The sequence below is a fragment of the Dermacentor andersoni genome, chromosome 3 (genome assembly GCF_023375885.2).
Source record: "Dermacentor andersoni chromosome 3, qqDerAnde1_hic_scaffold, whole genome shotgun sequence".
Taxonomy (NCBI): domain Eukaryota; kingdom Metazoa; phylum Arthropoda; class Arachnida; order Ixodida; family Ixodidae; genus Dermacentor; species Dermacentor andersoni.
Genome location: NC_092816.1, coordinates 11,714,820 through 11,738,226, shown reverse-complemented (window position 1 = coordinate 11,738,226; position 23,407 = coordinate 11,714,820).

Below are 23,407 nucleotides of genomic sequence, written 5' to 3'. Positions count from 1 at the left end.
TGGTCTGTATGCTCGTGGAACGAGTTGTGGCCGGAGAAAACGCGAGTTGCGTTTAACTTTTCTTTTTGCTTCATTATTTCCTCGAGTGACGGCTCGCCGCGACTCTGGCAGATCCTCGGAACCATATATCCACGATATGGTTTAGATAAGGTGGCAAATAAAATATTGCGAAACAGCGTCCATCATCAAACCCTGCATTGACCGTTCAACCCATAAGCAATATGACTGTCACCCCTTACCTCGTCTGGTTTTTCCCTAATTGTACAGCACTTTTCGTGCAAAATTGGCAACTGGAAATAAGAGTCGCAAGGAGATGAGAAATTAAGCGATCTACTAAGGGAGAAAGCTAAGGCAACAGCCAAACAGGGAGGACAAGCGAAAATGGTTTGTGAAAATATTTATGGATCAACATCTTTTTATTTAAAAAGGAAGTAGAGAAAACGCCGCCGGAAGTGGAGAATAATTCCGTGTGTTTTGAATTACTCTTCTACAGTTATCAATCGAGCCGCCTGACGTAGCTACTTCCCTGCTGTGCTAACGGGGGTGTTTTTCTAACCTTCCTCGGTGGGCGCAGTACGTCTAGAACCGCAGCGTCCTGCGCTCTACGCCGTTGTACGGGACTCGTGACCACGCATCGTTACGCAACTTCCCAGATAACGACACGAGTCGGTTTTGGCGCTTGGTAGAGCTGTATAGGAGGGATCCAAAAGAACTGTGACTGTTCCTATAATTGTGACTGTTGTACTGTGACTATTGTATTGTGACTATTGACTATTGTATTGTGACTGATTGTATAATTGTGACTGTTCCTATAATTCCTATAATTGTTCCTATAATTGTATAACTGTGACTGTTTCTCTATAATTCTTCCAGAGCTAATTCAAAAAATGCTACTAGAAATCATTATTTTTCACTTTCGCTGCTTAACTTGTTCTTGGCAAGGTTCTTCCTGCACATCATTCATGCGCGAGTCCATTTGATGTGGTTCTTCTTTTTCCAAGTAAAGAAGAGGTGTATCTCACAGGCGTACCTGTGAGATACACGTTATTTCAATTCTCTTTTGCGGGTTTACGTGGCTTTATGGCGAATGGTAGGCACTTTTCACATTTGTACTAGTAAAAGTACCCTCCCCCTCATTTGCATAGAACAGTTACCTTGGGTTGCCCCCCCCCCCCCCCCCCCCGAAAAAAAAAATCCTGCGTACGTGCATGGGGCAGGCTATTTGGGTCATGCAGAATTTCCTTATGTGTATACATAGCAAGCCTTAGTTGGAATAGATGATGTATTGTGAGTATGTTTAGTTCGGAAAAGTATGGTGCTGTGTGGTCACTACGTCGAAGGTTTTCTATGCAACGCACAGCTCTTTTTTGTAGGATTATTAACCTATCTAAATTTGTCTTAGTAGTTGTACCCCAGATTAGGAGACAATAGTGTACATGTGAATGAAAAAGGGCGTAGTATAGCTGTAGTTTTAACAATCTTGGCACCAAGGTTCTGGTATTATACAATATAGAAATTGACCTGCACATATTTGCATGTATCTTGTTTACACGTGGTGTCCAGCTCAAGTTTTCTTCAAAGACGACACCTAGAAACTTATAAGTAGAAACCCGTTCGATAGCACAATTTTTAAATCTAATACAGGTACTATAGTCATCAGGCTTATTACGGCTTTTGAAAATAATATACTTAGTCTTTTGTACATTTAGTTGAAGTTGATTACAACGCAACCAGTTTGATAGATTAGTTAACCATCTATTAGCTGCCTTTTAAAGTTCAAATAAGTGTTTAGCTGTAAAAAAAATACTTGTGTCGTCTGCATAGAGCACTATGTCAGGAGTTCGCGGTATGTTCAAAAGATCATTTATATAAAGAATAAAGAATAATGGTCCAAGGATAGAGCCTTGCGGTACGCCATATTTTATCGGCTGTAATAGGGAACGTTAACCATTTAGGCTAGTAAATTGCATCATGTCGGATAGATAACTGCGTATCAGATTTAATACTACACCTCTGACACCGTAGTGTGGGAGTTTGTGGAACAAAATGGGATGCCTAATAGAATCGAACGCGTTTTTAAAGTCTAGAAATAATCCAAGAATGTATTGCTTATTATCAATATTATTAAATAATTTTTCTTTATTTATTTATTTTATTTACAAATACTGCAGGCCCTGTTCGGGCACAAGCAGGGGTGGGTACATACAACAACGTAAATTACAACTGCCAATTAGCAATTAAGTACACAACAAAACATGTACATACATCATTGTAACACTATACGTAACAGAAATAAACACGAACATACAACAGTGCAATATGTAAACAAAATAACAATGAAAAAGCGTAACGCAAAAGAAACTGCTTTCATTGCGGCAATTTAGAGGTCAAAGAAAAGGTTATTTGAAAGCTGAACGAACGATTCTGTTGTATTAGCGTTAACTACTTCTTCGGGTAGTTTATTCCATAGTGAAATTGCATGGGGAAAAAGAGAATATTGATGGATGTTAAGGTTACTAAATGGTTGATTAATTGTTTTGCTGTGGTTTGTACGAGCAGAGCGCATGGGGGGCTCAGGTAAATAACATTCACGCGCTATTTTGTAGTGACCATGGTACAGCTGATATAAAAATTTGATGCGAGATACAATTCTGCGATGAGCTAGTTTTTTCAATTTCGCCCTGTCGCGAAGAACGGACATGCTAGAAAAACGCGAGTATGTGGAGTATATAAACCGCAAAGCTAAATTTTGCACTCTTTCTATTTTCTTGATTAAATATTTTTGATGAGGGCTCCATATCAAATTCGCATATTCTAAGTTTGGTCTAAGAGCTTTGTATGCTGTTAACTTAACGGTCGATGAATATCTTAGAGCGCCGTTTCGGTTGATTTTTTTTTTCACGGAAGCCAAATTGCTGCTTGGAAAGCATTTGGTGGTCGCCAATAAACTTTCATTAATCGGGATTTTAATGTATATTCTAAAACTTTAGAAAATAAAGGTAGCACACATATAGGCCGATAGTTCTTCAAGTCATTATGAGAGCCACCTTTGTGAATGACTACTACTCTGGCTATCTTCATGCCTTCAGGAAAAGTAACCGTGGCAAAAGCTTGATTGCAGATGTGCTGAAGGGGGCCACATAGTAATTCAGCAACATGTTTAACTGGGTCAGCCTTAATGCCATCATAGCCAGCGGCAGTATTCTTATTTAACGATTTCAGGCGTGTAACTATTTCTAATTCAGTACACGGAGTCAAGAAAATAGATTGCGCGCAGGAAGAAGAAATGTATTGTTCACAGTCATTTGTTGTATTATTTGTCTGACCCGCTGCACCAGAAGTTAGGAAATGATTATTGAATTTGTCCGCTAGATCGACTTCAGTGAACTTAACGCCGTCAATGATTAGTGTAGCAGGAAGGCTAGCCTTTGTTTTCCCTATGAGCAGACGTGCCGAGTTCCAAGCTTTCCTGGGATTACAGCAGACCCCAGCAAATCTTGCCGATAATATTGAATACGAGCTCTCTTCAAATCTGAGTTTAATTTGTTGCGAACTTTTTTGTATTCATGTAATAGAGATATATCTCTTAGTCTAATGAAGTTATGGTATAGTTTATCTCGTTCTCCAATTCTATTGTAAAGATATCTGTTAATCCACGGTTTCCTGGACTTGCTGTGCCTTTTGCAGTACTGCAGTGGGAAGGCAGCATCGTAGCCGTTCTTTACAGGTTGTAGGAACAAATCACAGGATGCGTTAGGGTTTTGGTCACTGTACACATTACTCCAGCAGATACTTTCAATACTAGCATGAAATGTCGACAAGGCATTGGTATTGAAGGAGCGATATGCAACAGGAGCATCGTTAACATCATTTTCTTTCTTTTTTTTGTCGCAGGGAAAAAACAAAACACTGGTAAATGATCGCTCAGATCAGTTGTTAGCACACCAGCATTAACGTCATTTCTATCATGGTTAGTTATACACAGGTCTAGTAGAGTTTCACTTACAGTTGTTATTCTGGTGGGTAATCCTATTAAGTTTGGGCACGAGAATGACTCAATCACATCTAAAAATTGTCTACTATGTGGGCTAAGTAATAGCAGATCAATATTAAAATCATAAACAAGGACAATAGGCAAATTTCTTAAGGACGCATATTCAAAAACCGTAGTTATAAATCCAAAAATTCTTGAGTATCTCCTGAAGGGGGGCGATACACTGAGGCAATCAGAGATGTTACACAATGAACGGCAATAGATTCATAATGTGCGCAAACACAACAAAATTCAGGAACCACCTCATATAAGATATCTTCTTTGATATATAGTGACACTCCACCACCTCTGCGTTTCGGTCTGTACACACCATGCTTGTATCCTTCGAAAAATACTACATCGAACGCACATGAGTACCAGGTCTCAGTGAAGGTCAAAAAATGAAACGTATGATCTAGTGAATCAAGCAGCACATCAGGTTGTTAGTTTCTAAGACTGCGTATTGTCACGTGGTAGTGACGGTGAAGAAAGCAGCAATACGGTGGAATACAAAACTAGCTTTTATTGGGCGAACCTGTGCCCACAAAAACAGGCTACACTTATAGCAGAACGATAGCGGCGAACACGGTCGGCGATCGTCGGAAATCTGATCAGCGAGTCAAGCGCGTCGGCTTTTATACAGCAGTCGTCGAATGTTCCAGACTAATCGTTCGGACCCGCGTGCCTTCCACAAAGTTCTGCACCATTCGCGTCACGCGATGAAATCAGATAACACAACGTTCGGCGACAACAGACAGCCGGGTAGAAGCATCGATAACTTTCCAGAAACTTCGGATACATGCAGGCGCGTCCCGCGCTGTGCGATTACATTTGTTAGGTGGCGAAACGTGGTCGCCCGATAAAGATAAGTACACGTGTCAGTATGTTTAAATGGAAAACCGACATTCTGTTCTGCTTCTTAAAAGAGGGGCACTGCACAAGAGATTTAAAAGATTCAGCATCGTGATATATGGCTTCATGTAAGATAGCCATAGCACTAACACTAGCAATTGAAATAATGCGAGGGATAAAAGAAAAGAAGCCATTCAGCGAATCTTATCAAGGTCACTTTCACTGTCGATGCGCAGTGCTCGATCACCAGGCACCTCGCGCCAAAAAACTTGCCATTTTTGTACCACGCAAACGGATAATGATGCTCCTCAGCTTTTGCTTTCATTAGCCAGAGAAGTTTCTTGTTCTGTGGCGTCAGATTGTCCAGGAAATACACGCCAGAATTGGTGGTTTTTAGTTCGGCTTTCTTAGCCATTTTTTGGTCACGTGTGACTCGTGATGCGAAACGGGCGAGCACGACAGGAACCTTGCCGGATTTTGGCGGCAGTATGTGCACGCCTTCGACTTCGCAGCTAGTCAATCTAGGAAGGGTAAGCTTAGTTGCTAAATTATTCAGCTTCCCGAGCAAGTTTTCATTCTGGGTGACAGGTAAGCCGTGGATTTCAATATTTTGTCGCCTGCTGTATTGATCTAGGGCATTGACTTGCTTTAACAACTCAAGAACGTTCGTGCTGGTGTTAGATGTCCCGATGGAATCTGCCCTTTTTTTTTTCAAGGGCGGCTACAAGGTCGATCCGAATAGGTCGCAAAGCTTCGGGCGAAAAGCGGTTCAGTACAGATTGTCACCGATATCAGCAAGGGGGGTTATGGGAGCAGCGATTGAAGCGCGACTGTTTGGAGGGAACAAACATTGGGAAGGAAAAAAGCGTTTTTTTTTATTCAAGCGAGATACAGTTAGATTCATTCAACGAAAATAAATTTCCTGGTCAGTTTTATATATTCGTGACGAGTTAAGAAAATACAACTTTGTTCCATTTTATTATTATTCAATGCATTTATTTTCGGCGCCCATCGTTACATGGGGCGTTGACGCCACTATCACTCGCAATGCAATGCACATCTTGAAATGGGCAGAAAGGCGCAGTCGTAAAGTTCACCTGTTGAAATACGCCCCCCTCAGAGTTTGTGCTTTCTTGCTTGTCGAAGTTTGTCTGAATTTGGTGACGCGGGTAGCTTCATCGCTTCTTAATCTGTTCAGTCAAAAGTAGTGAGTTACGACCGCCAGATAATTGTGTAGTTGTTTTCGTGCGACTGCGCCGGCCGACGAGCTTGGCGTCCCACGATAGGATCAGCACTCTATACTGTTAAGAATGGCGAGCTGCAATGCGGGATTGCTACCCAATTACGACTGGGGAACAAGACGCGCATCCCCCACTCTCCGTCGCTTCAGCTAGGATGCGTTCGATGAAGCGGGCTTTGTGCTGAAAACCGCCGCCATCCTTTAGCCCCATCGCCGTTGTGACGGAATGAGTTCGACGGACGAACTATTGTGCCCGAACTCCCCAGCGCGGACCTGATCTGCTACGCGTGCGTGAGCTGCCGCGGGAAAGCCGTTTTTTGTTGCTTCCCACGCGCCGAAGAGGACGCAGGACAACGAGCTACTCAGAATTGCTCCGAGGTACCCGGAACGACTCCCCTCTGACGTCGGCTCCGGACATCGGAATGTGTGTGCCTTTGTGTGCATAAACTGTTCTACGGGGCGGCGGCGAATTTACAATGAGTAAACGAACGTTCGCGTCACCTTGTATCGCCGGCGGACCGAGTGTTTAAAAACGGCTGTTGTGCGGATGCTCGACACACTTCTCTTGAGCAGTCATGTTGGACTGACACTCTTTTTCTTAAGCAGTCATGTTAGACTGATGCACTTTTCTCAAGCAGTCATGTTAGACTGATTTAAATACTGTAAATAAACCCATATTCCTCGTTCTCGATGAGAAGCAGTTCTTCCCTTCATCAACGTCCTCAGCGTGGATAAGTTGGACGACGGCATGGGCCAGCTACCTTCGAATTCATGCCGGACTCCAATCTTGACAACGGATCACGAGCGATGGGATTGAGCCCCCAATCCTGACAACTGGCTGACAGCGGTGAGATGGACTTTGCGACGTGGTGCTGTGACTGCGGTGAGTGCTTGGTTCTTGCTTTGACTCTCTAGGCTTCATTTTGTGGTTGTTCTGTTTAGAACAGTAGGGAAGCTAGATTGTTGAGTGTTAGCTAGGTTGTGTTTTCCTAGCTAGATTTAGAGAGCAGGATCAAGTCAGTAAAGCAGCAATCATGGAGTTAAGGACACTGCTGAGAGACGAATTGTTGATCGTGGGTGAGGAACTTGGCCTAGATGTGCGCAAGAAAATGCTAAAATCGGAATTGGAGCTAATTTCCAATCAGGCCAGTGAGGAAGATATTGAAATGGGATTGGAACTTCTCAAAAAGAGAGAGAAACGGGAAAGAGAAAGAGAAGAACGGGAAAGAGAAGAACGGTACAGAGAGAGAGAGAGGAACGCGAGAAAGATCGCGAGTCAAGAAAAATTCAACTTGAACTTGAAAGCAAACGTTTGGAGTTGTCTCAAGGAAGTGAAGGCGCTCTGGGACGATCAAGTGAGGCAGAATCGTACCGCATGGACAGGCTATTAAAGCCATTTGAGGTCGGGACCGACATAGGCTTGTTCCTAAGCAATTTTGAAAGGACTTGCGAAAAGATGAACTTCGGCCCGAGTACATGGCCACAGCGGTTGCTGTCTATGTTGCCGTGTGAGGCGGCGGAGGTAATCGCCAGACTGAGTGCACAGGATGCATATGATTATGCAAAAGTTAAGGCTAGTCTCCTGAAGAAATACCGCCTTTCAGCCGAAGCTTTTCGGCAAAGGTTTAGGAGCACAGGCAAGAAAGATAGCGAGGGATATCCGGAGTTTGCATATAGCTTAAAGGCCAACCTAGTCGAGTGGCTTGAAAGCGCGGAAGCGTACGACAACAGAGACATGATCATTGAATGCATGTGTCTAGAGCAGTTTTACAAAACCATCCCGCAAGCTGTGAAACTGTGGGTGCAAGACAGAGGGAATGTAAACACTGTGGAAAGGGCGGCCGAATTAGCCGAAGAGTACGCAATCCGTAGAAAGTTGAACGCCGAAGAAGGAAACTTGGACGGTCGAAATGGACCGCGGAAACCATTTCCGTTCAAAAGGGGTGCGCAGACTAGACGATCGGAGCCTGTAGACATGGCGGAAAAGCCCGCAGAAAAGAGCGAGGAGAAACTTAACGAGGAAACCGCACAAAAAGTATAGAAAAGAAAATTCGAATCTTTTAAACCAATTCGCTGTTACAAATGCCACAAACTGGGACATATAGCTGTAAACTGCGGGAAGCCTAGCGTAGTTTTCTCCTACGTGGAGGAAAAAGATGAGAATATGGAACTTTTAAGTCCATATCTTCACGACCTGCAAGTTAATGGAAAACCACGCCGAGTGCTAAGAGACAGTGCCGCCACGATGGACATTGTCCATCCGTCTTACGTGACGGTAGATGACTTCACCGAAGAAGTAGCATGGATAAAACAGGTTGTAGAAGAACACAGCGTGTGTCTGCCCATGGCCAAAGTCAAAATCAATGGACCATTCGGGGAGCTAGAGACTGAGGCTGCAGTTTCCAAATTTTTGTCACTGCAGTATCCTTACATCTTTTCGAATCGTTCGAATCAGTTACTGCGTGACAAAGGGCTCAAACTGGGAGAGGGCATAGTACAAGCATTGACCCGAGGCCAAGCTCGTAAGATCGCGGCGCTTTCGGCTGAAAGTGCACAAGCGCCTCCAGCGGAAGCAGAAAAGGGGATAACTTCGATACCCGAATCCGAGCTAGGCCCGAGGGACAAAAGAACAGTTGAGGAGAGCCTGCCAGCTGACCAGCTCAATGAGAGCGTAGCACTAGAGTGTCAAAGTTCTAGCCTGCAGGAAGAGCAAGCTGACGCATTCACAAGCGAGACAGGGTCGTTATTATCACCGGCCTCAAAGAACTTTGATCAGCTCTTACGTGTGGATAGAGAGTCATTGGCAGCCGAGCAAAAGAATGATGAGAGCTTAGCTAAATTACATGACACAGCTAAAGAAGGCATTGCTAGGCGCAACGTGACGATACATGAGAGAGGAGGATTGTTGTATCGGCACTACAGAGATCGAAAGGGTAGGATTTTAGATCAGTTAGTCGTACCTACTAAGTATAGGGAGGACCTTTTGAGTCTCTGTGACGGAAATGGGTGGTCCGGCCACCTAGGCATAAACAAATCAAAGGAAAGATTGCTTATGGAATACTACTGGCCTGGCTGTTTCAAAGACGTAGAAAACTTTGCAAGATCATGCGACGCCTGCCAGCGTTCTGGTAAACCAGGAGAGACATGGAAAGCTCCACTGAAGGTAGTGCCCTTAATAACAGAGCCTTTCAGACGACTTGTAATAGACACGGTAGGGCCACTTCCAAAAACAAAATCGGGCTACAGGTACTTGTTTACCATGCTGTGTCCGGCTACCAAGTTTCCAGAAGCAATCCCTTTGAAAGAGCTCAGTTCCACCGAAGTAGTAGACGCGCTTTTGACAGTGTTTGCATGAGTTGGGTTTCCAGCCGAAATTCAGGCAGATCAAGGGTCAGTATTCACGAGCGCACTGACTTCCACATTCTTGCAAAAGTGCGGGGTAAGGTTAATACACAGTTCTGTCTATCACCCTCAGTCAAACAGTGTAGAGAGGTGGCATTCGGTGCTTAAGCGAGTTTTGCGTGAGCTCTGTTACGAGCATAAGGAGAACTGGGAGAACTGTCTGCCGGCAACTTTGTTTGCTTTGCGAACGGTTCCACATGAAGCGACAGGGTTCTCACCAGCAGAACTAGTGTATGGGAGGACACTCCGTTCTCCACTGAGAATGTTAAGAGAGATGTGGGAGGAAAGAGGGGAGAGTCCAACAGTGGTTGAATACGTGCTAAAATTGCTGGAACGGCTAAGCGCAACCCAAGAACTAGTCGGAAAGAACATGGGAGTAGCTCAAAAGAACGCCAAATTCTATTACGACAAGAATGCGAGGCTTCGTACGTTTAACGCCGGAGACCAGGTAATGATCCTCAAACCTTCAAGAAAGAACAAGCTTGAAGTTCACTGGGACGGGCCCGTTAAAGTGTTGCACAAACTTTCAGATACTAACTATGCTCTGAAAATGCCCGGTCGTAGGAAGGAGGTGAGGATATATCACTGCAATTTGATGAAGCCGTATGTAGAGCGGAGCGGAGTCGTTAACTATATCATCAAAGAGCCGGATGGCACTAGTACCAAGTTTAAAGAGTATAGGGCGACCTCCAACTCTGAAATCGGCCGAGAAGAAGTAGTAGAACACTCGGTAAGTTCGCACGCTCTAAGACCTGAGCAGCTAGATGAGCTAAAAGAGGTGTTAGGGGAATATCTCGACAGATTCAGCGATCGGCCGGGTAGAACCAAACTAATAACGCATGAAATTGAGCTGACATCAACCGAACCAGTAAGATCAAAGCCTTACAGGGTGTCTCCAAGACAGAGAGAGATTATGGAGGCAGAGATACAGCGCATGCTAGAGTTGGGAGTTATTGAGCCCGCTGAGAGTGACTACACGTCACCGCTAATACTGGTAGAAACCCCTAACAAGGACCCTCGTCCGTGTGTTGACTACAGGAAGTTAAATGCCATCACTAGGGATCAGCTGTACCCGATACCCAACATTGAGGAACGAATTGAAAGAGTTAGCGCTGCTAAATACATTTCAACTATAGATCTCGTGCGGGGGTACTGGCAAGTTCCCCTTTCAGAAAGTGCCAGCCGCTATTCCGCATTCATCTCACCTGTAGGCACTTTTCGCCCTCTCGCATTCAGCTTCGGGCTGAAGAACGCGCCGTTTAGCTTCTCTAAGTTAATGGATATTGTCCTAAAAGACTTGCAGGAGTTCGCCTTGCCATATCTTGATGATGTAGCAATTTTTTCGGACAGCTGGGAACAACACGTATCGCACCTCAAACAGGTGTTCTCACGGTTGAGGGAAGCCGGCTTAACGATGAAAGCGGAAAAGTGTAGGTTTGGTTGTTCGCAGGTTACTTATCTGGGCCATGTTGTCGGTCAGGGCATGAGACGGCCGGCTGAGCTGAAAATAGCTACGATTGGAGAATTTTCTCAGCCGCGCACGAAAACAGACCTTCGTTAATTTTTGGGACTTGTGGGGTACTATCAACGGCACATTCCGAATTACTCGCAAATGGCAAGTCCATTAACGGACGCCCTCCGAAAGGGAGCACCGAGTAACGTACACTGGGATAAGGACTAAGAGAACGCTTTCCAAAGTTTGAAAACACTATGGTTTCGCGCCCTGTGCTTCGCGCGCCAGACTACACAAAGGAACTCATAGTTCAATGCGACGCAAGCGACAGAGGTATGGGCGTGGTACTTAGTCAGGTCGGCGACGATAACGAGGAGCATCCTATCCTCTATGCCAGCCGTAAACTAAATGTAAGAGAGGAAGCCTACAGCGCTTCAGAGAAGGAATGCGCTTGTTTGGTTTGGGCCGCCCAGAAGTTGTCGTGTTACTTGTACGGAGCGAAGTTCATCTTCGAGACCGACCACTGTCCTCTGACGTGGCTCAATCAAATGTCACACAAGAATGGCCGCTTGCTCCGATGGAGCCTCACTCTCCAAGAGTACTTCTCCGTTAGATATAAGAAGGGAAAGTTGCATAGCAATGCGGATGGATTGAGCAGGCTAATTTGAATTCTGCGTTTGAGGGTCCCGCCTCAATTTTAGGGTTACTGGTGTTAATTTTATTAAGCGAAGAAGATCCCCTCTCATTTAGCAGGATTCCCTCCATGATTGCTGAATTTGTCAGCAGGAATTTGCTTCAGAAATTGGCATAGCGAAATGCAGCATTTTTTTTGTTTCTGCACTTATGTTTTTTTTTTTTTTAAGCCTAGCGGGTCTAAAGTGAGAGCCAATGCACGTCATCTCGGCGCAGAGCTGTGTTGTGGGGTTCATTTTGCAGTTGCCTGTCCTTGTTGGATGTTTTGGGGCGGTGACATCAATACACAAGTGGTCGCTGCGAGCCAAGACATCAATCCCCCCCCCCCCCCCCCTGACCACCAGCCGTTCTCTTCCTGCCTAGCGGTTGTCAGCGCTAGACAGTCGAGATTTTTCGGGCCATGGAGGCGCTGTTAAGAATGGCGAGCTGCAATGCGGGATTGCCACCCAATTACGACTGGGGAACAAGACGCGCAATCACCACTCTCCGTCGCTTCAGCTAGGATGCGTTCGATGAAGCGGGCTTTGTGCTGAAAACCGCCGCCATCCTCTAGCCCCATCGCCGTTGTGACGGAATGAGTTCGACGGACGAACTATTGTGCCCGAACTCCCCAGCGCGGACCTGATCTGCTACGCGTGCGTGAGCTGCCGCGGGAAAACCGTTTTTTGTTGCTTCCCACGCGCCGAAGAGGACGCAGGACAACGAGCTACTCGGAATGGCTCCGAAGTACTCAGAACGGCTCCCCTCTGACGTCGGCTCCGGACATCGGAATGTGTGTGCCTTTGTGTGCATAAACTGTTCTGCGGGGCGGCGGCGAATTTACAATGAGTAAACGAATGTTCGCGTCACCTTGTATCGCCGGCGGACCGAGTGTTTAAAAACGGCTGTTGTGCGGATGCTCGACACACTTCTCTTGAGCAGTCATGTTGGACTGACACTCTTTTTCTTAAACAGTCATGTTAGACTGATGCACTTTTCTCAAGCAGTCATGTTAGACTGATTTAAATACTGTAAATAAACCCATATTCCTCGTTCTCGATGAGAAGCAGTTCTTCCCTTCATCAACGTCCTCAGCGTGGATAAGTTGGACGACGGCATGGGCCAGCTACCTTCGAATTCATGCCGGACTCCAATCTTGACAACGGATCACGAGCGATGGGATTGAGCCCCCAATCCTGACAATACCTAAAGCGTTCGTCGGCCTCCAAAGAAAGTATGTTCTGTGCAGGGGTGCGATTTGGACAACCGTACGGCTGGCTTTTCTTGCATCGCTTTCCGCGCTGAAAGCTCGAAACGCCCATCAAGTCGAATGGCGGGGCATTTGAATATATAGCTCCAAAAGCAGGCCAACAAAACAAATTTCGCGCCTTCGAAAACAAGATGACGTCACTTCTGCTTTTAACGGATATGGCGTCACATTATTTTTTCTTCCGCCGGAAGTGTTCCCAACACATACAACTGTCGAGGTGCATAAAGGATCAAGGCAAGGTTGTCCGCTATCACCGCTGCTGTTCATGCTTTATATGATAAGCATGGAAAGAAGGTTACAACGAAACAATCTAGGGTATAATCTGTCGTACAGATTAGGCGAAAAGGTTGTTGAGCAACGACTACCGGGTTTAATGTATGCGGACGATATTGCACTGTTAGCAGATAGCCAGGAAGATTTACAAACTCTGGCTAATTACTGTGGAGACGAAGGAGACAGTTTAGGTTTCAGTTTTAGTGCAGCTAAGTCCGGTGGGATGTTTTTCGTCGATACAACTGATCAGGAGCTTACAATACAAGGCCATCAAATACCCCGAGTGGCCGAATACAAATATCTCGGGGTATGGATAAACAAAGGGCAGATGTACACGGAAAAACACGAAGTCTCTCATAGCAAAAGGGCGAAGAGATGCCAGGATAATGAAACATAGGGCATTGTGGGGGTACAACAGGTATGAGGTACTGAGAGGTATTTGGAAGGGAGTAATGGTGCCGGGGCTTACTTTCGGGAATGCGGTCCTGTGTTTTAGGGCAGAGGTTCAGTCGAGACTAGAAGTAAATCAGTGAGCTGTGGGAAGGTTAGCACTAGGCGCCCATGGGAAAACCACAAACGAAGCAGTGCAGTGAGATATGGGTTGGGCATCGTTCGAAGCACGGGAAGCTCAGAGTAAAATCCTATACGAAAAACGCCTGAAGAAATTGGACGATAACAGGTGGGTAGCTAAGGTATTTAAATACCTATACATAAAGAGCGTTGACTCACAATGGCGGAAAAGAACTAGGAAGCTAACCCGTAAGTATGCCAGACACGAGGACGAAGAAAGACAGAGCATTAAACGACAGGTTAAAAACGCGGAAGGTAAAAATTGGATAAATTCAATGGAAATGAAGCATAGTGTGGAACTATACCGATACTGGAAACAGCAGGTCAGGAAGGAAGGGTTTTATGATAACTCAAGAGGCAGTGCCCTACTCTTTGAAGCTAGATCAGGATGTCTTAGAACGCGGAGCTATAAAAAGAAATTTAACGAAGAAGACACATGTACGGTGTGTGGTAAATATGGAGAAACAATGGAACACCTCATACTAAAATGTGACGGTATCAATCCCGATGTCGATGCGGCCACAGTCACGCTTCGTGAGGACCTAGGGTCCATCCATCCATCCATCCATCCATCCATCCATCCATCCATCCATCCATCCATCCATCCATCCATCCATCCATCCATCCATCCATCCATCCATCCGTCCGTCCGTCCGTATCCATCCATCCATCCATCCATCCATCCATCCATCCATCCATCCATCCATACATCCATCCATCCATCCATACATCCGTCCATCCATCCATCCATCCATCCATCCATCCATCCATCCATCCATCCATCCATCCATCCATCCATCCATCCACACGTCCGTCCGTCCGTCCGTCCGTCCGTCCGCATCCATCCATCCATCCATCCATCCATCCATCCATCCATCCATCCATCCATCCATCCACCCACCCACCCACCCACCCACCCACCCACCCACCCGCCCGCCCGCCCGCCCGCACCGGGTATATTTACCTTGACGGCTATTTCACTTGATTGCTTTTGCACTTCAGCAAGCACCGAATCATATTGATCAGGCAAATGCTGAACAGACAGCTCCAATTTGTCCAATGGCCAGCTTCTTATTAATTTCAATAATCATTTTCTCGTAGGCCAATTTATGTTCGCCGGTGTGGCTCTTTTCACCGCCTGTCCTTCGGGCCGCCAAAACAAGGCATGTCTGGCACTTCCATTGTTTCTTCGCGGCATCGTATTTTTCTTTTTTTGAAGGTCGTCTTGCTCACACCCGAGCATGCTCACAGGTGATAGCCATATTTGCATTCTGAGCAGGTTGGATATGTGTTACTATCTAGGAGTGGCTCAAAACAAACTAGGCAGACGTCGGACTCGGACATATCAAACAGAGCAAAAATCAAAGGCTCACGGTAAGAGTGGTCGTTGAAAGGAAGCTACAATGATCACCAACAGGAAGCTATTGCAACAGCGGCGGTGGCAGTGGCGGACAACGACAATATTAGTGAGGTGTAGATACAGTGCACACCTACCTACAAAGTCAGTCGATAGGGGTTAGTCACGAGCTGACTGTTTTCGTCGCCACCACCGCTGAGCAACCGGTGCTCCGGTGTCTGGATAGCGCCTTTTGTAGAAGCGTCTCGGTGACGTAGGTGACGTTGGGGGTGCTGTCGATTCTCGATACGGCTCCTGGATTCTTGATATGGCGTTGAAGAAGTGAATGGGGCAGCAGGCGCCGATCGGTAACCACACTTGGGCAGTAACTACCTGCAAAGTCAGTCGATAGGGGTGAGTCACGAGTTGACTGTTTTCGGCGCCACCGCCGCTGAGCAAAATCGTTTCCGACCTGACTAAGTAGCACGCCCATACCCCTGTCGCTTGCGTCGCACTTAACTATGAATTCTTTTGTGTAGTCTGGCGCGCGAAGCACAGGACGAGAAACCAATAGCATTTTCAAACCTTGGAAATCATTCTCTTTGTCCTCATCCCAGTGCATGCTACTCGGTGCTCCCTTTCGGATCGCGTCCGTTAAAGGACTTGATATTTGCGATAAACGAGAAGAAAGGGGGTTAACCGAGGGGCCCGATTTTTATTAGTCATATCATAAGAAGCCAACAAACACTGACACCAAGGACAACACAGGGGAAATTACTTGTGCTTAATAAATGAAACTAAGAAACGATGAATTCATGGAAATGGAAGTGGATGAAAAAACAACTTGCCGCAGGTGGGAACCGAACCCCACAACCTTCCCATTTCGCGTGCGATGCTCTACCAATTGAGCTACCGCGGCGTCGTTTCCCCATCCACTTTCTTGGCTATTCACCAATATGATAGAGAAAAGTGCGTGTGCGTGCGAGAGGGGGGCAGGGTGAACACAGCCGACGCCTCCTAGATAGCAGGGTCGTGCACTCTGCTTTATGACGTCATGCTTCTCGGACCGAAATTTCCATCTTTCCACTGTCAAGCCAGGCGTGACGAAAGCGGTGACGTCAAAATCACCGCGGCTTACTCGGGAGCATTCTCATTAGATTCTATAGCGATCGGGCAAGGTAGCATGACGTCATGGATCAAAGTGAATAGGCCTTGTGCTGTCTTGGAGGCGTGGACGCAGCTGTGAGAACATTACGTCCCTTTTGAGCGAAAATGATAATGTTCTCCCTGGCATTTCGCACACCGAGGAAAAAGGCAATATTTTTTTAGGACAATGTCTTCCTTAGCGAGTAACCAGCACCTTTTTGTATCGGGTCTGGCTGTTTCTAACCTGTTTGCAACCTGCTTCTATACTCTTTCGTGGACGGACCCCGAAGCTGGTGCTGTCTAAATGACGGGTGTTTCACATGGAAATTGTCTGCCTCTACCCCCCAATGCATTTGTCGTGTTCATGGGCAAAAAATAACTTCTTTCGTTGGCCGCTACCAGAGGTAGTGCAATCGTAGGATAAAATTGAAGCACACATACAGTGCATACCAGATAGGTCGTTTCGATAAAGGAAAGCATAAAATACTTCTGGTATCAACATGACGGATGATGAGGCGGTCGTTAGCAATGAGAAGCCCAGAATGATTGATAACGACATACGCATGTAACAGAGGGCGTCACGTCAATGTCCGTATAAGAAAAACTAAACTGCAGGTTTGTGCACCTTAGTTTATCTTATACAAACCTTATTTTATCTTATCTTACACAAGCCTGCGCTTTAGTTTATCTTATTTTATTACTGTAAATAAGGTAAACTAAAGTACAGGTTTGTGACAGCACAGTTTCTAACGCACGACGTGACGTCGCTGCATTACACGTATATAACGAGGGCCCCTTAGTAAGCCATTATATTTGTGTTGTGGACAGTGCTATGGGAAGGCCACGTGTAGTGAGGACTCCGGAAGAGCAGCGTGCATACGAGGAGCGGCGAAGAGAGCAGAGACGAAAATGTGAACAATGGCGTCGTGCTCGTGCCACGGATGCGCATCGCGCCCAGGATGCTCGGTGCAAGCGCCAAGCGCGGCAGGACGATGAGGGATGTCGTGAAGCCGCGAACGCGGCCAAGTGACGAAGGCGCAGTGCGATCAGTCATTTCAAGGGTGGTAATTCTAAATTTAAGAAGAAAAATTCTGGACGCAGAATTTGCATTTAGTTGTTCCGTGTGTCATCAACTGCGGTTCCAGGTTAAGTGCATTTTGCTTGTCTCTTGTCCACTCTTCGTAGGTGCACGAAGTAGCGGCGCAAGCCAAGTCGCAGGCCATTGAAACGTCTTTGGCTAATGACTAGGCAAAGTGCATGATTAATGTCGCCATGTGAGTAATTTCAAGCTACGTCGCAATCGGTAATCATTCTAGGTGTTTACAGCTTCGCTGTCCAGCCACCTTCACAGCGTGGATTGGAGCCCAAGTTTCTTTTTTTTTAGACCATAGCGAATTTTTAAAGATTACTCGTGGCAGATAGTGTAATTGTAGTAATTGAACAATGCAGAGTGTGGGTGCAGGCCAGTTGGTGATCCATGATTTTGGGAAGTTACCGCAAGCAAAACACGAGACTTGAAGAAAGGGACAACACGAAGCGGTAACGAAGCGGTAACACGAAGCAGGACAACACAAAGTAATTGAGCTGGATTAGTCAAAGATAATCGACATTACTTGGAAGAGAAACCGAAATGCAGAACCGACTAACAAAGATTTATTAATTAACTTTTTAATTATTTACTTTACCAGTACATATTTCAATTTACAAGTTGTAGCCGGTGAGCTTGCAAGGTGCATCCACTTGGAACACATTTTAAAGCCGACATTAATTCCGAGATCTCCATTCACAAAGTGTGTGACGACATACATGGGCGTTGCTTTAGTGCTTCAATGCATAAAACAGTGGTCCCTTAAAAAATTAAATGAAACAATAATGCGTCATTGGCGTACCAACTATATTCTAAGGGAGGGGGGGGAGGCAAGCCATCTCTCTCTCTCTCTCTCTCTCTCTCTCTCTCTATATATATATATATATATATATATATATATATATATATATATATATATATATATATATATATATATATATATATATATATAATGCTTTCCCACAAAGCCGGACACGGAGGGCTCCTGCCAAGGGGAGCGAAGGAGCTGGCGCGCAGCGCAGGTTGGAGAGGGGTTGGGTAGATGCTGCATTAGCAGTTGCAGACCGATAAAAGATGGCACGTTATATAATTTAATGTGTTAATTGCATGTCGATGTATCTCATGCATCTCATGCACACACGACTTCCGGAGCGATAACTCCAGGCAGAGTTTGGCGATGCCTCTTTTCACTACCTTCGTCGTGTGTCGTGTGTGCATGAGATGCAAGTTTTTACAACCAATTGCGCAGGCTCGCTGCAGCTGGCTTCCCTGAGTCGGTCTTGGTGCCTGTAGCAGAAACGCTTTTGAAGAAGTTGAAGGCTGGGGCAAGCAGGGTAGAGCCGAAGAAAAAGGAGTGGCTTATAGTGGTCCCATACATCCATAAAGTCACGCACAGCCTGAGAAAAGTGGCTAACCGGTATAATGTACCGGTGGTGTTCTCCTCTACCCAAAAGCTTGTCCAGCTAAGCCGTCTGATAACTTGCGGAAGCCAAATGCCTGGCTGTCAGAATAAGCATGGCCAGCGTTTCGTAAAGTGTGCCACAAACGTCGTATATGAAATTCCTCTGTCCTGCGGGAAATCCTACATTGGACAGATGGGGGGCGTTGTGTGAACGACCGACTTAGGCAACATACAAAAGGTATAAAAAATAATGAAGGTGATTGCCGGCGCTTTTTCGACTGGAACTACGAAATTCACATCTCAGAAGAAGCAGGAAGACCCAAGGATCACCTGGGCACCTAATCAACCAGGTGGGCCATTTCCAGAAATCATTTCAAACAGTTTGCCACGCCGACCAGGAAGCCTAAGCATCCCCGTCGCCAGGTATCGCCAGCCACGGCGACTGACGTGCTGAGCCTGACGCCGCGAACAGAGCCGGAGAAAACCCGGCTCTCGCAGAGCATCGAGGTTAACATGGAGGTGGTAAGCGTAGACGGCGAAGATATTCAACCGGAAGAATTGGACCAAGGCCAGTGGTTCGAAATTAAAAGAAATCATCGAAGTGATAAAACACCACTTCAGCGAGCTCACGAGGCTACTTGGAACAAGAAAAAGGGCAATCGGCAGATTCGACAATTAATCGTCGCAAGCCGCATGCCACACTTACCAGTGGACGACTACAGGATCATTGTTAGACCAAGAGGCGGACTCAACGTGACCGAACACGGTGCAGACCGCATCTACCACAGCGTACGACGTGCTGCGAATGTTGAACGCACAGCGGATGAAGAAGATAATCTTCGCCTCAACCAGAAGCAGAACATTATAGTCCTCAGCACACTATCGAAAGAAAGAGCCCAAAAGTACGTCGCAATAACCAGTCTGAGCATTGGCAGCAAGGAATATGAAGTCTGTGCCTATCGCGCAGCACTGGAGAACACCTCGAAAGGAGTCATCCGAGGTATCTCTGCCGATGAAAGCCCAGAAGACATCGTTAGGAAGCTGGTCACTCCACGCAACCCCAGCGTCCTCTACGCCAAGCGTATGGGCAATACAAACAACGTAATCGTCATTTTTGATGGATATTACGTCCCTAGCCATGTGAACTATGGAGCTGCGCTCGTTCGATGCGTACTTTACAAGAAACAATTCGATATCTGTTACGAATGCGGAAGACTTGGTCACCGAGCGGACGTATGCCCCAATCCTACTGATAAAATTTGCCGGAGTTGCGGCACCAAGAATCCAAAGCAAGACCACGAATGCAAAGCAGAATGCCAACTATGTGGAAAAGACCACCCGACTGGGGATAAACGATGCCAAGCAAGGTACCGCATCCCATACCTCGTCAAAAGACGAAGATGGGAACGTGCCTGGAGAGAGGAACAAGTGGAATGCGAAAACTACGGCGATAAACAAAGACCAAGTACAGCCAGCAGGAACATAAGAGCCAGAAGCAGATCACGCTCCGGCAACCGATCAAGGTCAAGGTCCCGACGCCGCAATGGCAGCCCAATCAAGCCACCACACACCACTGGCAACAGCAAGGGCACTACCGGCGACTACACCACCGGACCCCCCTCACAGGTGAGCTGGGCTGACGTAGCTTCCGGGGCGCGCGCGGAGGCAGAGGCTGCACCTAACACTAGAAATAGAGAGTTAGAAAAAGAACTAGCAAAGATGAAACAAATGATGCTAGAACATCATCAGCGGATTGACGCTCTAGAAGAAGAAAACAGTAGACTGCGGATAGAAAACATTACTCTTAATAACGGGCGGGATGTTACACTAGATAGTATTGAGGAAAAAGAGGCAGATGTGGAAGAAGAGGCTAACACGCCAGCCAAGCGCAAAGCCACGGACGATAACGAGACGATCACAGTTAAAAAGACCAAGTCCGTTAAACCCCTTGAAAAAAGACAGAATGAACTTGAAAGCAAAATTGACATTCTAGAAAACAAACTAGACATCATAGATACACGCTTTAAAGACCTGGGTGCGCAAATTACCCAGCAAGTTACACAGGCTATTATGACGAAAATACAACCACAATTTAACACAATCGCTACAAAATTTACCGACATTGAATCTCGTATGAAGTCATGGGGACCACAAACCAGTGAAGGCGGCCCCATCAAAACAACCAGTAAACCGTATAATAAACCCTCGACACCTACGGTGGAGGGAACCGGAAAACTGTAACTGCCGCCATGGATCGACACGACCGTTATACTATCTGGCAATGGAATTGTCGCGGATACAGTAGAAAAAGATCCCACTTACATCAACACCTAATCAATAAGGAACATCCTGATGTCATAATGCTACAGGAGCCACACTGTAAGGCCAAATTATCTGGGTATAGATCATTCTGTAGTGCCGACGGGGTGACGAGAGCTGTCAGCACTCTAGCCAAACGTACCTACACGGTCGTTCAGCATGATACAGGCATTGCTGATGTAGACAATACATTAATCGAGTTAATACCTACCAGAAAAAAACAATCAAAGTCTTTCTCATTAATGTTTATAGTAACCCAAGAAACAAACGTCCCAATTTCCGATTACTTTTCCGCAAGATTCTCACTATTACAGAAGGCAGAGCCTTAGTGATTGGGGGAGATTTCAATTTCAATGCTCAACACCCGGCATGGGGATACAAATTTGAAAACCCCAAAGGTAGGCACCTATGGCTAGACGCACAACAAGAGGGCCTTACCCTCATCACAGACCCGTCAACACCTACGAGGTGGGGGTCTAGTGTTAGTGTGGACACTACGCCAGATCTCATCTTACAAAGAACATTAAGGATGCGAAATGGATTAACACCCAACAGGATCTAGGCAGCGATCATAACATCCTCGAAATCACTGTTAAAGCAGGGCCACGTAAATCTAAGGGCAAACAACTCAAAATTGTAGACTGGAACAAACTCAAATTCGCAAGAAAAATGATAATACTATCACAGACATCGTGGACTGGAGCACGCAGCTTAAGCAGGATGTTAACGCAGCCACACAAGTAATCCCCCAGGACGCGCAAATGGAACAGGTAGACAGTAAACTCCTGCATATGTGGGAAGCTAAAGAAGGTCTCTTGAGGAGATGGAAAACTCAGAGACACAACAGGACGCTCCGACGCAGGCTGGCCCAGCTTAACAGAGTTATAGAAACATATGCACTATGGCAAAGAACTACGACACGGCTGTGGACGGCACGATGGACGCGGACAAGGAGACGCAACAGCGTAGGCTTAGCCAGTCACACCAGGATCAGCGTCTAGCCCGAGCCCAACTTCAGTAGCATTGGCGATCCGGCTGCGGCGCTCTGCACGGCGCACTTCTTCTTCCTTACAACTCCCCCCCCCCCCGCTGAAGACGGAGCCGCACAGGAGGCCTAAGGCGTCGTGAGGACGAAGGGCTCCTGATACGGCTTGAGCCGATCTACGTGCACAGTTTCGCGGCCTCGGCGACGCAGGTCCGTAGGGGGCGTCAGAGGTTCGATGACGTAGTTCACCGGAGAAGTTTGCTGTAGAACCCGGTAGGGCCCATGGTATCGGGATACAAACTTGGAGGAGACACCTGGTGTCGAAGTAGGAGGCACCCACAACCAAACGAGAGCGTCAGGCGAAAACTGGTGGTGGGGGCGCCCGTCGTCATGACGAAATTTCTGTAGGGCTTGTTCTTGCGTTGTAAGGGAGCGAGCTAGTTGCCGACAATCTTCTGCATACCGAGCGGCTTCGGAAACAGGTGTACCCTCTGATAAGTCGGGACGGTAAGGAAGAATAGTGTCAATGGGAAATGATGGTTCGCGGCCATATAGAAGAAAGAAGGGAGAAAAGCCCGTCGTTGACTGGGGTGCCGTATTGTAGGCGTACTTGACATAGGGAAGGATGAGGTCCCAGTTGGTGTGGTTGGAGGCGACATACATCGAAAGCATGTCGCCGAGAGTTCGGTTAAAGCGTTCTGTCAATCCGTTTGTTTGCGGGTGATATGCGGTGGTACAGCGATGAATAATGCGGCATTCAGCGAGAAGTTCTTGAATGACATCGGCGAGAAAGATGCGGCCACGGTCGCTCAGGAGTTCGCGGGGAGCGCCGTGACGTAGAACGAAGCGTTGAAGGAGGAAGGAGGCAAGGTCACGAGCCGTCGCGGCTGGCAGAGCGGCCGTTTCTGCATACCTCGTGAGATGGTCTACAGCTACAATGACCCAGCGATTGCCAGCAGCTGTGTATGGCAGAGGCCCGTAGAGGTCTATCCCAACCCGGTCAAAGGGTCGCGAAGGGCACGGCAAAGGTTGCATTGGTCCAGAAGGGCGGCAAGGATCAGGCTTCCGGCGTTGACATTCTGTGCAAGAGCGAATGTACTTTTGCACAAATGTGTACATACCACGCCAATAAAACCTATGACGTAGTTTGGTGTAGGTCTTGAAGAGACCAGCGTGTGCGCACTGAGGGTCGGCGTGGAAAGCGGCGCATACATCAGTGCGGTGCTGCCGGGGTATTACAAGCAGCCATTTGCGGCCGTCGGAACTGTAGTTACGGCGATAGACAATTCCGTCGCGGATGGCGAAGTGCGAAGCTTGTCGGCGTAACGCTCGGGATGGTGGGCGTGTAGGTGAATTGGAGATGTAAT